General features: G+C 39.3%; 1 long non-coding RNA gene across 1 annotated transcript in view; it reads right to left on the reverse strand.

The window, feature by feature from the left end:
• LOC142179820 (uncharacterized) overlaps positions 1-23,632 on the reverse strand; it is a 28,624-nt gene that overhangs the window by 786 nt on the left and 4,206 nt on the right. The gene's annotated exons all lie outside the window — the stretch shown is intronic.

Genomic DNA, 23,632 nt, shown 5'->3' on the forward strand with positions numbered 1-23,632 from the left:
AATTAAATAAAAGGCATACCAGTTTCAAAGGAAAATAAGTAAGAAAACAGTAGCCTTGAGAGATCCAAGTTACAAACAAAGTAGTTCCAAAAGATCTCAAGCAAAGCCAAGTATTGAATTCAAACAGTATTGCAAGACAGTAAGTAATCAGAAGTGTTTTTGTTCGTGTGTATTTCAGTGTGTGTAAAGAGGGAAGACTAGGTCTTTATATAGTTTTGAAAACAAGTAATACATAGGCAAATGATGCACAAACATGGAAATAGCAATCAATTAGTGTCAATTAAGACAACTGGAATACTTTAATTAAGGAATCTAGTTCAAACGGTTAGTCAAGACAGAATAAGGAAAGAAATTAGTTCAATAGGGCTGATTAGGGCAGAGAAACCACATAGTTCATAAACAAGGTCAAAAACATAGTGGGTAATTAAGGAAAATTGGAATAATAGTGTATTTATAAAGTAAAAATAGGGCATCAGTTCGAAAATCAATCAAGAGGATTCCGGATCCAATTGTAATCACAGGGAATCAAGGTAATAAAGGAAAGAATCATATAAGTATAGAAATAATTCAAACATTGGTACAGAATTACCGAAGGAATACAGGAGACCATGTATTTAAGGAAAACATCACAAGCATAGAATTTCTACACAAAAAGATCAAAATAAACAGCCAGTAGGGTAAAAGAGATTCAATCGAAAGAAATCAGTAAGGAATCATTAGCCTTATTAAAGGGATTTAGGAATCAATCACTTGGTTGTGAAAACCTTTTGAAAGAGGAGTTTTTCTCATATATAAAGCACCTAAACCAAGCAAAAGAGTCGTTTACCCTAGAAAAGAGTTACTGAAAGTTTCAGAGTCACAAACAAAAGGATTCAAGTTCGATTACAGGCTCATAGTGAGTCTGCAAACCTAGGGTCCCAAAGTGGAACTCTAGTGCCACTTATCAAAGAAAATCCCCAAATCTTTAGGGTTTCAAATAGAATCAGAGGTGAGAAATCAAAGTCATTGAGAGAGGCTTAGAAGCCCCGTTCAAAGGCTTGTGAGAGGCAAACATACACAAACGAATTCAGAAGAAAGAGAGGCTACGAGTTTTAAACAAAGCAGGTAAAAACATGCTTAGCAGGAACATCAACAAAATTTAGTAAGGTGAAACAAAATCAAAGAGCTCAAACTTAAACACATATAGCAAAGAATGAGTAACAACAAACCGAGTTAACATGTGAGCATGAGAGTGACAAAAAGAATAGAAAGGTCTTTCATAATCAGAAAAGAAACAAAAGAGAGCAAACTCAAGCATAATAAGAAATAAACATACGAGTATAAACACACATAAAGAGAGAACAAAGGAGTCAGAAAACATTTTAAGAAACTTTCCAGAAACCCTAAAAATCGAATTTGAACGATTTTGAAGAGGAAATTTTGGGGGAAAATATTAAGACGTCAAGTAAAGACCAGGCATGGCACATATCTAAGAAAAAAATAAGTAAGTATAGAACCTTAGACGGCTTAAAAAAAGCAGAGAAGACCCTAGAATGAGAAGGTCTTGAGGAAAGTCGGATCCTGATTCGAAGAGACTCATATTGCTCGAATACGCCGGAAAATGGCCGAGAGGCCATAGATCTTACAGATCTGAGACAGATCTAAAGGGAGCCATTGAAATCGGCCTTCAAACCTCGAGTGGCTTATGTTTAATGGTGAGAGAGAGTGAGCACAGGCCATCCATGGCCAGGAATGCCATGGATTCCGGTGGAAACATGACAGAAGTAGGTGGGAATCGATTAGGGTTTCGGGGAGGGCTAGAGAGGATTTGGGAGATGAAGAGCGTTCAAAGGCTGCGTCTTTGATACAAATGAGCTAGGGTTAGGGGGTATGGAAATTAAAAAAGGAAAGAACGAACCACGACCATTGATCAAAATGATCAACGACCAGGATTAAAAGGGAGGCCGGGCAGGTCTGAAAACGGGTCAAGGGGTTGGGTTAAAATTGGAATTGGGTCGTTTTAAATTGGGTGGAATTGGGGGTCAAATTGAGGTTAAAATTGAAATAGAAATGGCTATGTGTTAAATAGCCAATTTTCCCCTCTTTCATTTTATGAAAATAGTCAAAATGATTTAAAAATAAATTAAAAGCACTGAACTAATTAATAATATATAAATATTAATCTAAAAATACTGGAAAGGATTTTATAGTTGCAAAAATGCTATCAATGGTAGAATAGGCTATAATTGCAATTATATGCAATTTAGTTTTAAAAATACCAAATAAATTTGTAAAAAATATGCAAAAATTATCTTAACTATATTTTTGGTATAAATATGGGAATAAAATAAATTATTCACCAAAATTGATGATTTTGAGAATAATTCTGTGTTTTGTACTGCTAAAATAAATTGATTTTAAAATCTTTAAAAATTAGGAAAAAATACCAAAACTCTTGGGCATGCTTATATGTACATGCAATTTTGAAAGTATTTTCTATATAAAAATACATAGGGAAAAATTGGGTATCAACAGTAAGAGCGGTTAGGGTTTGGGAATGTTCGAGAGAGTTTGAGATAGTTTGAGAGTTCAGAGGTGGATGGTAGGTGAGAAATGAGAAGATTAGGGTGGTCGTTTGGGTTAAAAAAGGTAAGAGTGAATAGGGGTCGTTGATCTCAGAGATCAACGACCAGGATGAGGGGGGTCTGGGTCGGGTAGGATTTAATCGGGTCAGGGGCAAGTTTAAATTAAAATTGGGTTGGGGAATTGAGATTGGGAATTGGGTTCATTTGGGGCTCAAATAAGGCTAAATTGAAATAAATGGGGTTAACATTTAAATAGCCATTTTCCTTATTTATTTTATAAAAATAGTAAAATAAATTTTGAAAATAAATTAAAGGTACTAAATCGATTAATAATATGTAAATATTAAATTAAAAATACTGGAATCAAATTTGTAATTATAAACACAATTAAATCTTAAAATAGGCTAAAATTGCAATTATATGCAATTTAACTTTAAAAAGCTAAATAATTCTGTAAAAAATGTGTAAAAATTACCTTAGCTATATTTTGGTATAAATATGAGAATTCAATAAAGTAGTTACCAAAAATGATAATTTGGAAAATAATTATTGGTTTTTTCTAATAAAATAAGGCGATAAATTGATTTAAAAATCTTTTAAAAATTGGAAAAATAATAAAACACTTGGACATGCTTATATATGCATACGTATGCTATTTTGAAATTATTTTGCATATAAAAATATACATGGAAAAATTGGGTATCAACAGCAGCCCCTCTTTACCCGGGAAGGATGAAAGAGTTATCGGGTAAAGATATGATGGCAATCTTTGACCGAACGGAATGGTTTGAAGAATTTGACCGAGCTCAGGCTCCTGAGCTACCTACATATTACTGGTCTTACAGGAATCAGGCCATATGTAGTCCAGGATCCGTCGGCGGAATATGCCGATGGAGATTTTCCAAGACGGGCGCGATATTTGGGTTAGGATGGATGGTTAAAGTCTAATAGGGCTGCGGGAATTAGAGCAGGATTGCTCCTGCTGAGACGGTCGTTGCTCGCCAGTTTACCTGCAAATGAACAATGTTTTGTGCGGAAATTTATACATGATGCAAGTTCCCGTTGGACCATGAAATATTGTCTTTGGACGGTTAGGATGACGTCCTCAGACCATGACGTCCTGGGCTATGAAGTGTATAATAAGGATTCATAGGCCATGAAATGGTGCTCTCGGGATATGAGAATGATGCCTCCGAACTATGATGTCTTTGAATAATGATATGCAAAAGATAAGAGGGGTCCTCAGGCCATGGCATGGCGTTCTCGGGCTATGAAAATGACGCCTCCGAACAATGATGCCTTTGGATGATTTGGCGATCTTTCAGCCTATGAGACGTAGTAGGTGTCGATCTTTCAGCCAGTGCAAATGTAAATAAGGTGGCGATCTTTCAGCCAGTGCAAATGTAAATAAGGTGGCGATCTTTCAGCCAATGCAAGATGTAAATAAGGTGGCGATCTTTCAGCCGATGCAAGATGTAAATGAAATGACAATCTTTCAGCCATGCAAGATGTAAATAAAGTGGCGATCTTTCAGCCGATGCAAGATGTAAATGAAGTGGCGATCTTTCAGCCGATGCAAGATATAAATGAAGTAGCGATCTTTCAGCCATGCAAGATGTAAATAAAGTGACGATCTTTCAGTCATGCAAGATGTAGAGGTGGCGATCTTTCAGCCATGCAAATGGAGGTAGAGCTTAACCTAGGAAGACAGAATGGTAGCCTTATGCAATGCAAGAAAATGTAGATGGAGGTAGAGCTTAACCTCGGAAGGCAGAATGGTAGCCTTATGCAATGCAGAGAATGCAGATGGAGGTAGAGCTTAACCTCGGAAGGCAGAATGGTAGCCTTATCAATGCAGAGAATTCAGATGGAGACAAAGCTTAGTCTCGGAAGGCAGAATGGTAGCCTTATGCAATGCAGAGAATGCAGATGGAGGTAGACCTTAACCTCGTAAGGCAGAATGGTAGCCTTATGCAGAATGGTAGCCTTATGCAATGCAGAGAATGCAGATAGAGGTAGATCTTAACCTCGGAAGGCAGAATGGTAGCTTTATGCAGTGTAGAGAATGCAGATAGAGACAGAGCTTAATCTCGGAAGGCAGAATGGTAGCCATATGTAATGCAGAGAATGCAGATGGAGATAGAGCTTAGTCTCGGAAGGCAGAATGGTAGCCTTATGCAATGCAGAGAATGCAGATGGAGACAGAGCTTAGTCTCGGAAGGTAGAATGGTAGCCTTATGCAATGCAGAGAATGCAGATGGAGGTAGAGCTTAACCTCGGAAGGCAGAATGGTAGCCTTATGCAATGCAGAGAATACAGATGGAGGTAGAGCTTAACCTCGGAAGGCAGAATGGTAGCCTTATGCAATGCAGAGAATGCAGCTGGAGACAGAGCTTAGTCTCGGAAGGCAGAATGGTAGCCTTATGCCGGAAGTAAAAATAGCAAATGGCAATAGAGTTTTCTTAGCTGATAGCGGATTGTGGTATCGTGATTGTTGGGGATATTGTGCCTGTTGGGGACACTGTTGTGTGCGGACAGCAGTTGCGAGCAAGTGTAATGGTTCGGAGAGTTGTATTCCTGAACTTTGTGAGTGAGCGTATAGTATATTTGATGATTTTGCAACTCAAGTGCCTGCATTCAAAGAAAAAGTCGTGAGTTTGTAAAGGGGAAGGTTAGTTCGTATCCCTGCTGGCTTTGCTTGAACTGCTCGATTTTGATCTGGTGATATTGCATGTGTCATTGGGGTAACGTTGCTAAAAAGAGCGATTTCAGAAATAAAGATGCATGATTTTAGTAAAGAAAATGTAACATAAATACCTAATTAAGAATAGTTTTCTTTAGTTCAACCGACGACTGCGACGTGGTTCAAGACATTGCAACTTCTCTTGCTCCAGAATTTTGAGGGTCCTCCTCAAAATTCTACCCTAATTTACTGGGCTGCTTCTTCTGGCGGCTGCTTGTGGCGAATGGCTGAAATCACTTCGAAATTTTGAGGGTCCTCATCAAAATTTTGCCCCAGTTTCCAATTGCGGGGGAAATGAAAATTTTATTGAATTGTGACCGAACCCATAGGGCTTCCTACGTATTCCCTCTTAAACGGGAATCAGGTCAGGCGTAGTTCAAATTACATCATATAAGGAAAGCATAAAGATTACACATAGTATCGCTTGACTGCGTCTGAATTGATTGGCTTTGGCCAAACTTCTCCGTCCATTTCTGCAAGTATGAGGGCTTCTCTTGTCAGAACCCGGCGAACCATGTACGGACCCTGCCAGTTGGGAGAGAATTTCCCTTTGGCTTCATCTTGATGCAGAAAAATTTTCTTTAACACCAGCTGCCCCGGTGTGAATTGTCTCGGCTTGACTCTTTTGTTGAAGGCTCTGGACATTCTATTCTAATAGAGCTGGCAGTGGCAAACTGCATTCATTCTCTTTCCGTCTATAAGAGCTAGTTGCTCGTAATGACTCTTCACCCATTATGCGTCGTCGAGCTCTGCTTCCTGTATGATCCTTAAGGAAGGAATTTCTACCTCAGCGGGAATGACTGCCTCTGTACCATAGACCAGCATATAGAGGTTGCTCCTATCGATGTACGGACTGTGGTGTGGTATCCCAATAAAGCAAATGATAGCTTATCGTGCCACTGCTTATGCTTCTCTATCATTTTCCTTAGTATCTTCTTGATATTCTTGTTGGCGGCCTCTACGGCTTCGTTCATCTGAGGTCTGTAAGCTGTAGAATTCTTGTGTTTGATCTTGAAGGTTTCACACATGGATTTTATCAAATCACTGTTGAGGTTGGAGCCATTATCAGTAATGATCGACTCTGGAATCCCGAACTGACACATGATACGGTCGCGGACGAAATCCGCCACGACTTTCTTAGTCACTGCCCTGTAAGATGCTGCTTCAACCCATTTGGTGAAATAATCAATTGCTACTAGGATAAACCTGTGTCTGTTTGATGCAGCGGGTTAGATTGGTCCGATAACATCCATTCCCCAGGCGGCGAACGGCCACGACGAGCTTGTTGCATTAAGCTCGTTTGGAGGCACCGTTATCATGTCCGCATGTATTTGGCAGCGGTGGCACTTTCGAACATACTAGATGTAGTCTGTTTCCATAGTTATCCAAAAGTAACCAGATCGGAGTATTTTCTTTGCTAAAACAAAGTCATTCATATGTGGACCGCAGGTCCCTGCATGAATTTCCTCTAATAACCTGGATGCTTCCTTTGCGTTGATACACCTTAGTAATCCCAAATCAGGAGTCTTCCTGTACAGGATTCCTCCATTGTGAAAGAAATTGTTGGATAACCTCGAAAGCGTGCGCTTCTGAGTAGCGTTCACGAGTTTTGGGTATTCTCCTTTTGCCAAGTATTCCTTGATATCATGAAACCAAGGCTTTCCGTCTACTTCTTCTTCGACATGAGCACAGTAAGCGGGCTGATCATAGATCTTTACCGGAATGGGATCAATGAAATTCTTGTCTGGATGTTGTATCATGGATGATAGGGTAGCTAGTGGATCGGAAAATTCATTCTGGACCCTAGGAACATGCTGGAATTCTGTCTTTGTGAACCTCTTTCTCAACTCCTCAACATGATGCAGATAAGGGAGTATCTTGGAGTTCTTGGTCGCCTATTCTTCTCGGACATGATGTATAAGCAAGTCTGAATCCCCAATTACTAGCAACTCTTTGATGTTCATGTCAATGGCCATCTTGAGCCCTAAGATGTAGGCTTGATACTCGGCCATGTTGTTGGTGCACGGGAACCTGAGCTTGGCAGATATTGGATAATGTTGACCGGTTTCTGATACTAGGACTACTCCTATGCCAACTCCTTTGAAATTTACTGCTCCATCGAAAAACATTCTCCAATCGTCATAGGATTCTGCAATGTCTTCTCCTATGAATGATACCTCTTCATCAGGAAAATATGTTATCAAGGGTTCGTATTCTCCATCCACGGAATTTTCAGCAAGGTGATCTGCTAGTGCATGTCCTTTGATTGCTTTCTGACTTACGTAGACAATGTCAAATTCACTCAACAGGATTTGCCACTTGGCCAGCTTGCTAGTGGGCATGGGATTCTGAAGGATGTACTTCAAGGGATCCATTATTGATATGAGATATGTAGTATAGGCACTTCTTGTTCTTTGGCGATGGCAGTTCTTTAATAGCTTTGACCTTAGATGGATCCAGTTCTATCCCTCGGCGACTCACAATGAACCTAACTAGTTTTTTGGCAGGAACCCCAAATGCACATTTCGCGGGGTTCAGTTTCAAGTTGTATCTTCTCAGTCTGTTGAAGAACTTCCTCAAATCTTCCATGTGGTCAGTTGCTTTCTTGGACTTTATGATGACATCATCTACATACACCTCAATCTCCTTATGTATCATATCATGGAAGATATTAGTCATGGCCCTCATGTAGGTGGCCCCTGCATTCTTTAACCTGAATGGCATCATCTTGTAGCAATACATCCCCCACAGCGTAATGAAAGCCGTTTTCTCAGCATCTTCTTCGTCCATCCAGACATGATAATATCCAATGAAGCAATCTACAAATGATTGCAACTCATGCTTGGCGCAATTATCGATCAGGATGTGTATGTTCGGTAAGGGGAAGTCGTCCTTTGGACTGACCCGATTGAGATCCCAGTAGTCGACACAGACTCTGACCTTCCCATCCTTCTTCGGCCCCGACACAATATTGGCTAACCACGTCGGATATTCTACTACCCTGAGGACCTTAGCTTTGACCTGCTTAGTGACTTCTTCCTTGATTTTCAGACTCATGTCGGGTTTAAAAATTTTGAGATTCCATTTTACCGGTGGACATGTCAGATCAATTGGCAGTTTGTGGGCCACAATAGATGTGCTCAAACTAGTCATGTCATCATATGACCAGGCGAATATGTCCTCATATTCCTTTAGAAATTCTGTGTATTCTTCCTTTTCTGACGGTGGCAAATGAAAGCTGATCCGAGTTTCTTTGATATTTTCTACATCTCCCAAGTTAACAATCTCGGTCTCGTCCAGGTTGGACTTAGGTCAGTTCTCAAAAGTTTCAACCTCTTTAACAATATCTTCCGGTATATCATCTTCGTCTGAATCTATGCCCGTCTGTTGCGTTGTCTCGTTGCATGTCACATCCATTGGTTCATCAAGATAGGTAATAGTAATGTTGTATAAGTAAAGTAATGAGAGAAAATAATAAGAGTATGATTTGTAAGGAAACCAAAATGCTTTGATAAATTTCATAACTGTTTTGAACATTGGAAGATCTTATTGCGAAAATTCAAAAATGCAAAAGGAAAATCAACCAGTAAAAATAAAAGATAGTGCATAATGCTTTGTTCAGCCTTGCTACCCCGAGGCTTTCCAAACTCTGATGGTTCTGATGGTCCAATTGTTGAGGCGTGCTCCTCGGCTTACAACCTGTATGGAAGGGCCTTCCTCTCCCTCCTCCTCGAAAATGGCACAACAATCCATGCCATCTTCTTCTAGGAATAAATTCCTCACTGTTGTCAGTGCTTCCTCTTCTTCCGACCCATAGATAACATCGTCCAGCTGGAAAGTCTGCTCCAAATATGGTATTGGCTACTCCAGCGGGTAGTATAGGCCGCGCCATAGTGGCGACCAGTTGTTGAATTCCTCCCAAGTATACTCATATCCCAGACCGAAAGTGGTGCTATGTTTCTTCAGTTTGATCGGCTTGGCGATTCCTTGGAGTTTCTTGCCAAGTCCCTTGCCAGGCTCATATTCGCTCCAGTTCAATATGCTTTCAATTTTGTTGTCCCACCATTTATCTTTGTCAACGGCGTTGACTTGCTCGATGTAGTGATAGGTTTCCCTGCCTATCTTTCTCCTTCCTCCAATTGCGGGGATGGTTCAACGACTGTATATGGGATTGCTCCTGTCACCATGAATGATCACCTCTTGGTGGTTCCACTCAAATTTCACCGCCTGAGGCAGTGTTGACGCTACGGCCCCAACGACATGAATCCACGGCCGTCCCAACAACAAGTTGTAAGATGCTGGCACGTCTATAACCTGAAAATCAACGTCGAACCAAGTAGGCCCCATTTGCAAACACAGGGATTTCCCCAATGGTGGATCTTTGGGAACCATCGAAAGCTTTGACATTGATGGCCCTATCCTTGATCTCATGCAGACCCTTTCCCAATGTTCTAGGTGTTACCAATGGACAAATATTGACGTTCGGAGTAGGCTCCTTTGCTACAATGATCTTGTTATCAATCAAAGTCTGGATCTTGTCTTTCAGAGAGCGACATTCATCAATGGTATGCCCTTTCATGCCAGAATGGTATGCACAAGATTTATTTGGATTGACCCATTGAGAAGGGTTTTCCGGGGTTATAGCAAGGATAGGGGTGACATAACCAGCATCTTTGAGCCTTTCGTATAGCTGGTCAATTGGTTCAGCAATGGCGGTATACTGTATGGGGGATCCGCGGTCAAAATTTGGTTGAGGTCCAGGAAAGTTTTGGTGTGTGGGAGGTGATTGATAGTGGGATGATGATGTCGGAAAATTTTTGGTTCTCAATCAACATCAGCCTTTCATAGTACTACGGGTCTTGAGCCCGGACGAAAAACTTGTTCATTTGTTCTTCTTCTAAAGTAGGTCTGACCTTAGCAGCTTCTGATCTCCACCAAGTGGCATACTCGCGGAATGTTTTCGTGGGCTTCTTCTTTAAGTTCTAGATGTAGAACACATCTGGTGCATTTTCTGTGTTGAACCTGAACCTGTCCATAAAGTCGGATGCCATACTCACCCAGTTCGACCATTTCTTCGGGTCTTGGCTAATGTACCAAGACAGAGCATCTCCTTTCAGACTCCTCATAAAAAGCTTCATGTGAATCCTTTCGTTCTTCCCTACTCCGACCATCTTGTCGCAGTATGTTCTTAAGTGGACTCTCGGATCCCCAGTACCATCAAACATCTCGAACTTAGGAGGTTTGTACCCCTCGGGCAGTTCGACATCTGGTTTTATGCAAAGATCTCCATAGTTCAAACCTTCAATCCCCTTACTTCCTTCGACACCTTCAATTCGACTAGTCAATTTCTTGAGTTTCGCAGCGAGGTTTCTGATGAGTGAGTCTTTATCATCAGACTCGGGTGTGCTTGAGACAGGTTGGGTGGATTGTGGCATGGTTTCCACATAGATGAGGGTGTTATGGTGGAAATGGTTATTTGTGGAATTCAGAGGTTCTGGGATGAGCAATGGAGTACATCTGGATATGTGGCATGTATTGCAGTGGTGGTAAGGAGCGAAATGGTTTTGTGGTTTTGGGATATTTTGTGGAGGCATGGGGTTCTGAGCATTTGGAAAATTGACATTCGGAGTGGTGAGGGAAAATGACTAGTTTGCCAGATTCCGGACCCGATCAAGTTCCTTCTGAAATTTCAACCGTTTCTGCTCGAGTTGGGATGCACTTTCTTTGGAGACCTGAGCACCATGAGTGACCTCTACCCGTTCAGTTGAGTTTTCCTTTCTGATGTTGTTCAAATCTTCCATCTTTACTTTGTTCCTGCTTCTGATAGGTCTAGGAAGAGGAGTGGGTGGAGGGCCCTTTGATCTTGTGGAATATGATGACGATGCTAGAGTGCACAAACTAACCTTTGGGAAGGGGAGTAAATAAACAAAAAGTAAAAAAAAAAGGTGTCAAGTCAATGGGGATTATAAGAAAGAGTTGCGATATTTAAACACATAGTGCAAGAATGTAAATCGCGTCCTAATTTGAGAGCCTCGTTGTGCCCGAGGTAGGCCTAGCGACAAATTGATTTGGAGAACTTAAAATGCTAAATGCCTCATTTTATTGATAAAAAGTAGACGAATCCCAAAACGAAACTAAATAACAAGGAATAAAATATTATTAGTGGCCATTGGCCTTATTACATTTCATAAAGTAAAAGAAAACTCCTATCTATTTGGTCTCAGAAGGACCTTCCCCAGACTCGGCATCTTTGGCTCCACCGAATAGCTTCACCAGCTCACGAAGTCCCAGCAGCAGGTAGGCTCTGGCCAGGTGTCCACCCTCGTTTCCTTCAGCATTCTGGCAGTCCTCGATCCTCTTGAGAAACTTCCTTTCCAGCTCCACTAAACCTCGTTCCAGGTATCCTAATCGCTTGTTGGCACAGACAACCATGTCTTTCCACTCTTCCATCAGTTTTTGGTGGGCTTCTTGAATCTCACGGTGCTCGCTTTCACATTCCCAAATCCTCTTGCGCAGTTGTTTGTATTTGACCTGTGCTTCAGCCCTTTCATCGATGATTCTGTGACCTTGAACAAACCCGGGTTGGCCCAGACCATTGTGATTATCCTCCAGCCTCCCTGAATAGTATGGGGTGCAGCCAGTATGGTATCTGTTTGGTTCGATAGTATCTCTTCCCATGATGATCTTGCAATGCCACATATGCTTAGCTTGGCACTTATAAGGACTGTCGTCAGCTTGGAAGTCAGTCTGGAAGTGACTCATCTTTTTGACCCTTGGTATAACCTACTTCCTACCAACCTGTCTCATAACTCGAAGAGGGACATAAGGGTAGGTTCCTCTCAAACCGATCAATATCAGAAATGGTGCATCCCTGGATCGGGCGATGAACTCTTCAGTAGGGAACCACTCAAACATCCATTGTATTTGATCCTCAGTTAGATTTTCAAACAGCTCCACCCACCCCTTGGCATCTTCTGGCTGAGCAAACATGTTGGGCATGTAGTTCATTCGCCTTGGTTGATGGAAGGCTATATGATCGTCCCAGTCTCTACGCTGAATCTCTTGCCGATATTCACCCCTTTTAAGATGTTTCATGATCCAGAGCTGGAGTAGCAAGTTGCAGCCCTCGTAGTGTTGGGCTCCTTGTTGACACTTTTCCAAGGCTCGGTATATCTCTGCGATGATCATGGGCACTATGCTAAATGGTTGTCCACCAATTCCCTCCATCAAAGTTTTGGTGACCATGGCTAGCCTGGTGTGGATCCTTGCTTTCTTCATTGGAAACACTATCATCCCCAAGAAGCAGAACATGAAGACAAAGACCCTTCGGTGAATATGCCCCAACGATGTAAGGGCGAACTCATCCGGATAAGTACGGTAGGATTTGTTGTGATCGTACCTCTCGTACAAATAATCAAAGGGAATGTAGGACTCCTTCAAACATGTCAAGTCTGGATTCATCTTTAGGCCCATCATTTTGAGAAAACCTCTACCCTTGCGATTTTCCGGCATTAACAAACCCAGGGTCTCCCATGATATACCAGCCAATCCTCCTATTTCCTCTAGCAGGGGTGTCATCTCAATCTCTCCGAAGCGAAACACAAACCTATCACAATCCCAGAATAGAGTACCAACTTCTATGATTTGTTGTTGGGTTGGACCTCCAGGAGGAAAGGTAGATTTCCTAGGTATTTCCAGACAAGGGTCTGATCATTGGAATGAAGATCCTCCCACCAGCTTAGCAACCTTGGGTGGTTGTTTGTGACCATGCCGAATCTAGGGACTTCGTGCCTCATGTTTCTGCAAGACAAAAGGGTTAGGCCCTTACCCCCACTAGACTCGACTATTAAATACCAATAATTGGCATAAAAGCATTTAGTTCTCCAAATAAATGCACACAGCGTGATAGTGTCCGTTTGGGTTTTTGGGAAACCCAGTGGACTTTGGACAAGGCTATCTTAAAGAGTCATTATGTGGACAACATAACTGACTCGGCTAGGTTTGAACATGATGCATGCACAGTTTAAACAGAGTAAGGTTTCAACGGGGTTTTAGACTGGTACCCTTGAGTGGAGAACTCAAGAGGGAAAGGCACGGAACCGTCAACTACACCGTTGATCGACTGGTTTTACCGCAAATACGCCTTTGCCAGATTTAAAGGGTGATAATATTGGAAGAGCGCAACCACTCATTATAAGCGTTGCTATGGTATTTGTTTGGCACGAGCGGAATATGATGTTGGAAACATGCATATGCAATAATTAAAACAAGTTGTCACGTATTTGCACGTTCATAAAGTAGTAATTACAATAATTTAAAACAGTAATAAAGGAGTGCAGTAAAGGAAAGCAATGAAAGAAACAAGGGAAAGAAACAAGAGACAAGTTAGTTTTTGCAGTAGAAGAGGGAATTAAATGCTTAAAGGTATTAAACAAATAAAGCACATAAGAAATGTAAAGTCACAGTAATAGCTTGAAATGGTAAAAGCCTAAAAATCATTCCCCAGCAGAGTCGCCACGCTATCGCGCCTCCTTTTTTCGCAAAAATCGGGTTTGTGACATTTGGGAGGACAACTCGTTCCCTTTCGGGAATTGAGTTTGAATTGAAGAGTTGCCACCTAATGATTAAAGTGCATTAGGACACTAGGAGGGGTTTGTTTTAAGTAACCAGAGATTGGGTAAGGGCTTAAAATTATCCCAAGGAGAAGGTGTTAGGCACCCCTCAGGATCAACTAGTGTGGTTTCTAGCCAAACTATTGTTGTGACTTAAGTGCATATAACACATAGGCAAATAAAGGCTTCAAATAAGAGGGGATTTTCACATAATGGTTACAAATAAACAAAAGTAAGAAAAAGGAACTAAAAGAGTTGATTTTTTAAAAAGAAATGGTTTAAAAAAAATTAAAAGAAACAAAGAAAACAAAGGAAGGGGGGGGGGGGGTCCTAGGTTTATTAATAATCTGGATCACCCCACACAACATCCGGTAATCACTCCTCAGTAAGGGAGCTACACGTGATGTTATTGCGTGGTCATCATATCTATATCTACCTTTCCCACCCCGTTAAGGTATTAAAGCGTAGAATGGTCTTGTTTACTTATTGCATGCTATTACCCACCCCAATCTTATCAGCCCCGGAGGCACTTGGGACTACTAATCCTAGAGGGAGGAGGTATTGGGCTTATTTGTGGTTTCAAAAGATAAAATACTAAGGCGACAAACAAAACACATATAACAAGTTTGGGGAAGCATATAAACAGATAAAAGGGCTCCAACAGACCTCCTTAAATCAAAGAAAAGCATATAGTTTAGTATGTCTTACACGTACTGATTAGGCTCTGATTTAAAAGTTGGGGCATACTGATTTATTGCATATTTCAGATAAGAAGCCCGAATCAGGTCTGCCTGCTGGTTGTAGTTAATAAAATCTTATTCAGATTATAAACTACCCTATGGCTTGCCTAAGTGTTAGACGAAAACCTATAGGCATGATATCTACTGATGTCAGAAAAGATGAAGTATACTAATTTTAGAAAAAGGTTGTCAGTTATTCAGGAAAGACGAGTTTTGACAAAAGATCATAAATTCCGCAGACGTTAGACAATGATTTTAGATTTGCAGGCGAGTGAGACGCTTCAAACTTGGTTATTAATTCCTATAGGCATGCTTTCTAGGCGCTGTTGATTTTAAACACTTTTACAAACATAGCAAGAGTGTAGAAATCCTATAGGCATGGCATCTAAATGTTGTACTTTGTTTAAGCCTATGAACATGATATCTAAATGCAGTTAGTTGTTTAAGCCTTATAAACAGGTTTGCCTAGTAATAGATGCATATGCAGGATTCGGATTTTCAATTAACTATGAGCATGGTATCTATATGAGAGATGGAGAAATTTAACTATAGGCAGGATATCCATATGAATGCAGAATTTCAGAAACCTATAGGCAGGATATCTATATGGGTGCAGAATTCCTTATAGGCATAGTATCTACATATGAAAGTGCAGAATTCCTATAGGCAGGATATCTATGTGATATGCAGAAATCAGAAACCTATAGGCAGGATATCTATATGGGTGCAGAATTCCTTATAGGCATAGTATCTACATCAGAATTCCTATAGGCAGGATATCTATATGATATGCAGAAATCAGAAATTCCCTATGAGCAGGATATCTACTCATTTTACATGCATGGTTACTCTTCCATTTTCACTAACCATCCCCAAAAGTTATTACAAGTTATTACAGTCCAAATAAAATAAAGAAAAATACATCAAAAATTAAAAATTACAACCAAGGAGAGCCTGATTCAGACTTCCTGTCTGAAGTATGAAGTAAACCAACTCCAAAGGTCATGTTTCAAAGCCTTTCTCCCACTTGGGTGTGTCAGAGTTCCCTAAGAGTTTCATAAGAACTCCGGGCAGTGCTTAAAGCCAAATGTATCACCGTATTAAGCCAAAGTGCAGTGTGGAAGGGCCAGCCCTCAGGCGTCCAATTTCAGAGGGAACTCAAGGTCCCAAGTCAAGGCTCATAAGAGGGGGGCAAAACTTAGGAACTAAGAGAGAGTGTAAGTGCAGAATTCTGAAGGGGGGAAAGGGAAAAGGAAACAACACACATGGGGATACGGGGAATGAGGAGTTGCAAGAGGTAAAAAGTAGGCTAGTGGGCATAACCCAACAATGGGAGATGCTGGCACACCCATAGGCCTACTGGAACACATTGTTTAGAGGTTAGGATCCCCTAAGGGATCAAGTTCAATCCATAGACAATAACTTGTATATTGTCATGTCTTAAACTGTAACTCAAAGCACCTAAAAGGAAATAGGGAATAGGGATTCATAGCAGAAAAAAGCAAAAGGGAATCAACATGCTAGTTTAAGTATTTAACTCTGCAGAATTAGTAAAGTAGACATAGATGCAGAAAGCTGTAAGTAAACACATTGTGGGGATGCTGAAATTTGAAATTAGGGCATATCAATTTCAAAGAAACAAATAGAGAAAATGTAGTAGTCTATTAAAAACCTTAGTGCAGACAAGAAGAGAGAGTTCTGTTATGTGAGTAAGAGTTCATAAGAGATTGTGAATTGTGTCATCTGCTGTATGAAGAAAGTTTGTGCCCTTTTATAGTGTAAAAACCAAGTATAAATAAGGTAAGAAATAATTGAAGAGCTGATTATCAATCAATTACACAAGACTCCCCTTAGTTAAGGGATTCAGATTCAAACGGGTATAAACCAATTAAGGAAAGAAATTAATCAAACACTTTGTGCAAAGTAGGCAATTAGGGGTGAATACATAAAAGTTATTTAAGGACGGGGTTATTGAAATATACGGTTTGTGCGAATAAGGTAAGAAGATCAATTAACAACCAGTAAATCAAAAGCGTCTGAGATTTTGTATGAATGAACCGAGTCAAAAGATGGGAAAGGTTTTTAACTTAAGGGAAATCAACAGACAATGGAAAGGGATTCAATTTGACCCATATTCAGAGGGAAGTAGGAACTAATCACAAATTCAGAAGCTATTTTAAAGGGAAGTTTATCATATATAAGGAGCATACGAACATGTTAAGCATGAAGGAAGACTGTAGTGTCATTGTAAAGTCAGTAGAAAATCCAGTATAGAAAAGTTTAGCAAAAGGTCAGAGTCATATGAAAGCAAGGAATGGGTCTGAAAGAGTTACAGGTTTTAAAATAAACCCTAGGTTCAATCAAATCACATAATCAAGCTTGCGGAACCCCCAAATTCTAGGGTTTCCATACTGAATCAAGTACAGAGATGAGAAGGCAAGTAGTTGAAACAGGCTCAGAGGTTTCAGAGTTGAAACCTTTTGCATGCTTCTTTCATCAACAGAAACTCATGAGAAAAACATGATAGCAAAGTAACATTCGGAACACAGTAGAAGCACTCAAAATAAAAACACTAATAGGAACAGTAAAAGAAACATGCTTAAGAGATTTTTCAGAAGAAACTTAAATAGGGCTTAATAGAAGGAAAATAAGGAAACTTAAGAACTTAACAGGAAAATACAGTAGGAGAAACATGCTGGAACGTAGAAGACAAAAAATATAAGAACACAGTAGAAAAGAATATGAGAACATAGTATGGAAAACATGGTAGAAGAATATACAAGCATGGAGTATATAAAACTCAGTAAAAGAACATACAAGAACGGAGTGTAAAAACTGAGTAGAAGAACATACAAGAACGGAGTGTAAAAACTCAATAGAAGAACATACAAGGTAGAAGAAAACATAAGAACACAGTAGAAGCAAATAAACAAAAAAGACAAAGGAGAGAAAGTCAGAGAAACACTTAAACATTTTCAGAAAACCCTAGATCGGAAATGAAGCAGTTTTGAAAGTAATTTTTGAAAGAAAAGTTAGGGAAATCGTTTGAAAACTCAAGGAGAGAATAGATACACAACGGATCTAAGGAAATCGGAGAAAAATTCGAAGGGTTAGGGTTTCAAAAGAACCCTAGAAGTGAGATAGGCTTTGAAAGGTCACCGATCTGAGTCGGAGAGGTCGGAATCAGGCTCAAACCACCATGGTACGCCGGAATAAAGCCGGAGATGGACGCGGAACCTTGAATCAACAGAGGTATGGATGAAAACCTTTGAGGTCAGGCCTCAAATCTTCAGGTATCAGGCGCGTGGGAGCAAGAGAAAATGAGTATAAGACTCCCATAGCCTGAGAAGCCATGGATTCCGGTGGGTTTCAAGGTGGAGGTGGTGGTAAGAGTGGTTAGGGTTTGGGAATGTTCGAGAGAGTTTGAGAGTTCAGAGGCGGATGGTAGGTGAGAAATGAGAAGGTTAGGGTGGTCTTTTGGGTTAAAAAAGGTAAGAGTGAATAGGGGCCGTTGATCTCAGAGATCAATGGCCAGGATGAGAGGGGTATGGGTCGGGTAGGATTTAATCGGGTTGGGGGCGGGTTTAAATTAAAATTGGGTTGGGGAATTGAGATTGGGAATTGGGATCATTTGGGGCTCAAATAGGGCTAAAATTGAAATAAACGGGGCTAACATTTAAATAGCCATTTTTCCTTATTTATTTTATAAAAATAGTAAAATAATTTCTGAAAATAAATTAAAGATACAAAATCGATTAATAATATGTAAATATTAAATTAAAAATACTAGAATCAAATTTGTAATTATAAACATAATTAAATCTTAAAATAGGCTAAAATTGAAATTATATGCAATTTAAATTTAAAAGGCTAAATAAATCTGTAAAAAAATGTGCAAAACTTACCTTAACTATATTTTGGTATAAATATGAGAATTCAATAAAGGAGTTACCAAAAATGATAATTTGGGAAATAATTATTGGTTTTTCTGATAAAATAAGGCGATAAATTGATTTAAAATCTTTTAAAAATTGAAAAAATAATAAAACACTTGGACATGCTTATATATGCATAAGTATACTATTTTGAAAGTACTTTGCATATAAAAATATACAGGAAAAAATTGGGTATCAACAGCAGTATGTCACGGTCAGCTTTATCAGAACAGAATGTCTAGAGCTTTCAACAAAAGGGTGAAGCCAAGGCAATTTGCACCTGGACAGTTAGTGCAGGAGAAGATCTTCCCACACCAAGATGAAGCCAAAGGGAAATTCTCTCCCAACTGGCAAGGTCCGTACATGGTTCAGAGGGTGCTAACAGGAGGAGCACTTATACTTGCAGAAATAGACGGAGAAATTTGGCCAAAACCAATCAATTCAGACGCAGTCAAGAGATACTATGCTTAGACTATTTACATTTACTCATCTTATGTAATTGAACTACGCCTGACCTGATTCCCGTTGAAGATGGGAGACGTAGGCAGCCTTATGGGTTCGGTCATATCATAATAAAATTTTCAATTTCCCCAAAATCAGAAACTAGGGCAGAATTTTGAGGAGGACCCTCAAAATTCCAGAGCAAGTCCAGCAAACGCCAACATATGTCAGACGGTCAAAAACCGATTAAGAAACTGGGGCAGAATTTTGAGGATATGAGAAAACTGCAATGTCTCTGAAATGTGTTATAGTCACTAGTTTATCTAAAACTCACTTGATATCTCAATATGTTTCTAAAATGACTCTATTTTAAAATTCTTACATGGGAAAACTGCAATGTCTCTGAAATATGTTACAGTCACTAGTTCATCTAAAACTCACTTGATATCTCAATATGTTTCTAAAATGACTATATTTTTTTTTATCAATAATTACATATTTTCAAAAATTCTATTTTTCATAACAGTCAGGCGTTACCCAGGGAAACTCAAATAAGGCCTTCAGAACGGAACAAAGCAAGGCCAATAGACAGAAGCACAAACCAACCTCCCCTCACAAAACTTACAATTTTTCTTTGAACGCAGGCACATTTGACGTAGCGATAGCATTCTCAAACATGTTACACAAAGCAAATTCACTATCGATCCGGCCATCAGACATCGAATATATCTCTAGCTAAGTAATATACTACTCATATTTGCTACTCGCTCTTTGCATGGGACTAATCCTTATCCCACATATTTGCATGAGGCTAATCCTTTCTTCCATACCTGCACGAGGCTAATACTTGCCTCCATATTTGCATGAGGCTAATCATTGCCTCCATATCTGCATGAGGCTAATCCATGCCTCCCTATTTGCATGAGGCTAATCCCTGCCTCCATATCTGCATGAGGCTAATCCCGGCCTCCCTATTTGCATGAGGCTAATCCTTGCCTCCATACTTGCATGAGGCTAATCCCTGCCTCCATATCTGTATGAGGCTAATCCCTGCCTCCCTATTTGCATGAGGCTAATCCTTGCCTCCATACTTGCATGAGGCTAATCCTTGCCTCCATATCTGCATGAGGCTAATCCTTGCCTCCATACTTTCATGATGCTAATCCCTGCCTCCATACCTACATGAGGCTAATCCTTGCCTCCATACTTGCATGAGGCTAATCCTTGCCTCCACATTTGCACAAGGCTAATCCCTGCCTCCATATTTACATGAGGCTAATCCTTGCCTCCATATTTGTATGAGGCTAATCCCTACCTCCATATGTGCATGAGGCTAATCCTTGCCCCCATATTTACATGAGGCTAATCCTTGCATCCACATTTGCATGAGGCTAATCCTTGCCTCCACATTTGCACGGGACTAAGCATTGTTCCTCTTTGCATGAATATTGCTCTATTCTAGTATTGTCTATTTTCTTTTCGATTGGTCTAAGCTCTGCTCTTCATTTCACAAGACTAAGCCTTGTCTTGTTAACATCGTATTATTGCATCTCATGAGCTGAAATATCACCAATCTATCCAAAGACATCATAGTCTAAAAAGCATCATCCTCATAGCCGGAAGACACCATGCCATGGCCTTAGGATCCCTCAAATTTTGCATATCATTATTCAAAGGCGTCATGGTTCGAAGGCACAATCTTCATGGCATGAGAACATCATTTCATGGCCTGCAAATCCCTCACTAAACAATTCATGGCCCAGGACATCATGGTCCGAGGACTTCATCCTTAACCGTCCGAAGGCAACTTTCATGGTCCAAGGGAAATCTGCATCATGTTTAAAATATCGCACAAATATGTGTTTGTAGCATCTCTTTATCTGTAGGTGACCAACAAGCAACCGCTATTCTAGCAGGAGAGACCTCACTCCAGTTCCTTCAAACTATCTCAAACTTAATCGTTCACCATAACCACTCTTGCATCCATTCCAAAATCTCGCGTCCGTTCTTGTAATAACTTCATCGATATATTTCGCCAATGTATCCAGAACTATACGTGGCCTGATTCCTATAAAACCAGAGATATGTAGGCAGCTCAAAGACCATAGTCCGGCCTTTGTCTTTCAAAGCATCCCATTCAGTCAAAATTGACCATCATTTCTTTCCCCGAAAACTCTTTCAATCCTTCCCGGGTAAAGAGGGCAGCTGTTGATACCCAATTTTTCCCTTCATATTTTTAATATATATATATATATATATATATATATATATATATATATATATATACTTTTAAAATAGTACATATGCAGTTATAAACATAAATACACATTTTTTTATAATTTTTTTTATAGTTTTAAAGGCTCAAAATTAATTTATTTCTTCTCTTTTATTATATAAATATCCAATAATTATCCTTCATACTATTTTTGTCAGGATTTAGTCACCTAAATTCATTATGTATGCCATAGTATTTAAATATTTTTATTGCATTTTTTGTAATTACGTTATATTTTTAAGCTAAATTGCACATTTTTGCAAAAATAGCCCATACTAAAATATAATTGCACTATTTATGCATAAAATGATCTTTTATATTTTTAAAATATTAAATAACTATTTTAAATTATTTTTAGTGCACAAAGACATTTTGGTACTCATTTATTATTTTTTATAAACTATTTAATTGTCAAAATTGGCTATTTCTGGCCCCATTTTCTATTCAATTTTGATTCTAAATTGGACCCAATACTCAGCCTAATTTTAACCCAAAACATACCCAGCCCAAACCTAATACCCGAACCGGCCCCAAACCCTTTCAATCTTGGTCGTTGATCACAAAGATCAATGGCCACAATCAACCCTCTCCTTTTTTAGTTCCAAACGACCCCCAAACATGGTCATTTCTCACCAATAGCCGCCTTTGGATCCCCTTCTCTCTGGTTATCTCTGAAACCAACCCCTAACCCTAATTGACGTCACCCAAAATTGGCCCTAATCCTCTAAATCCATGTCCATTCTATGGCGTCCTATGGCTACACGAAGCCTCTACTTGTCTCCTATTCCCTTGGTTGTTCGATTATATTGTTTTTTTGGGAAGAATATCGAAGAGATCTGGTCCAGATCTTGTTCAAAGCTCTTTAAGGGTTCGTCCATGGTTTGCGAGTAATTTCTATTGAAGTTCCACGGTTCAAATCTCTGGTTCAAAACCAGGTTCTCTTTACCACTCCCATTTCTCCTCAAAACTCTAATCTTTGGACATGAATCCATCCCGATCTTTGTAGATCTGAAAGGATTCTAAGTTTGTCAATGAATTTTCTTTAAAGATCTCTTGCTTCTTTACTGTCAACCGATTTTATCACTATATTTTGGGTTCTCTGCTATCTACCATTTGAATCTCTACATACTTGAAGTGATTTCAAAGATTCTGTGATTTTTCTTTAAGTTTCTCTTATTATCTACTACTGACCAATTTTAAACACTACAATACTTCAAGTTTTTGACTTCTATGCTAGGGTTTTCTGGAAAAAAAATTCCCCAAAATGTTTAATAATTTTGAGTGTTTAACCTTCAGTTTCTTATGTGTTATAACCAATTTCGTAAGGTTTGCTCTAACCCTAACTTGTTTATGCTAAAAGCCCTAATTTTTCGACATTATTGTTTGGATTCTGAGTTTGTCTAGATTACTTGTGTACTGACTTTGTCCTATGTTTTGGTTTCTGTGATTCTTCTTTAGCCTAAATTCGATGTCTTTTGATTTTTTATCCTAATGTGCCTCTATCGATGTTCTTGGTTCGACTTTCCTACTGATTCTATATGTCTATGTTCATTTTTTGCCAATTCATGGTAAACCTATACTTTTCTCCTTAAATCAGTTATTGATTTAGATTCTTGATTTATTAGTTTGTTTTGTTAAGACCTATGTACTAATTCCTAACTATTCCCTTTATTTACAATCTTGTTTAGCTTTCTTACCTTATTCAAATAATCGTGATATTCTCTGATTCTTTACTGATCATTTCCTTAATTAAACTTCTGTCTATTTACCCTTAATTGCTCGTTTGATTTTCTTTCTTTAAATATATTCTTCCTTTACCGTTGGTTAATTACCCTTAATTAAGGAAAAATTATACTAATTGGTATATAATTGATTATGTGGCTTCCTTAATTGCAGAAGGGTTGATTCCCTTTACCTTATTTTCCTTGTTCTTAACTGCTATATATACTCTCCTTTACTCCTCACTTTTGGACACGAACATTAGTTCATCTACACTCTCACACTCTAAAAAACTCTCTATTCTCTTCTGTCACTTGTAATTCTCACTAATCCAGCCAGTTGTAAGCCAAGGCTGGCTACTTGCACCATCTCTGCTCTATACTCTGTATTCTCTCCTTAACTGGTATGTCCTGATTCAATTCCCATTCCAAAACTATGTGTTTTTCTTTGTTGCTGCAGTTCATTAGTTGTGATTTCCAGTTCTATTTGCTATTCTATTCAATGAGTAATCAACATGCCTAGATTGCTGTGTCACTCAGCATGTTTAAGTTTATTCTGTTAAAAGTTATAGCTAGTATACTGTTTAGCATGCCAATCCTGCTT

This window comes from Nicotiana tabacum, chromosome 1 (genome assembly GCF_000715075.1).
Source record: "Nicotiana tabacum cultivar K326 chromosome 1, ASM71507v2, whole genome shotgun sequence".
NCBI classification, from domain to species: domain Eukaryota; kingdom Viridiplantae; phylum Streptophyta; class Magnoliopsida; order Solanales; family Solanaceae; genus Nicotiana; species Nicotiana tabacum.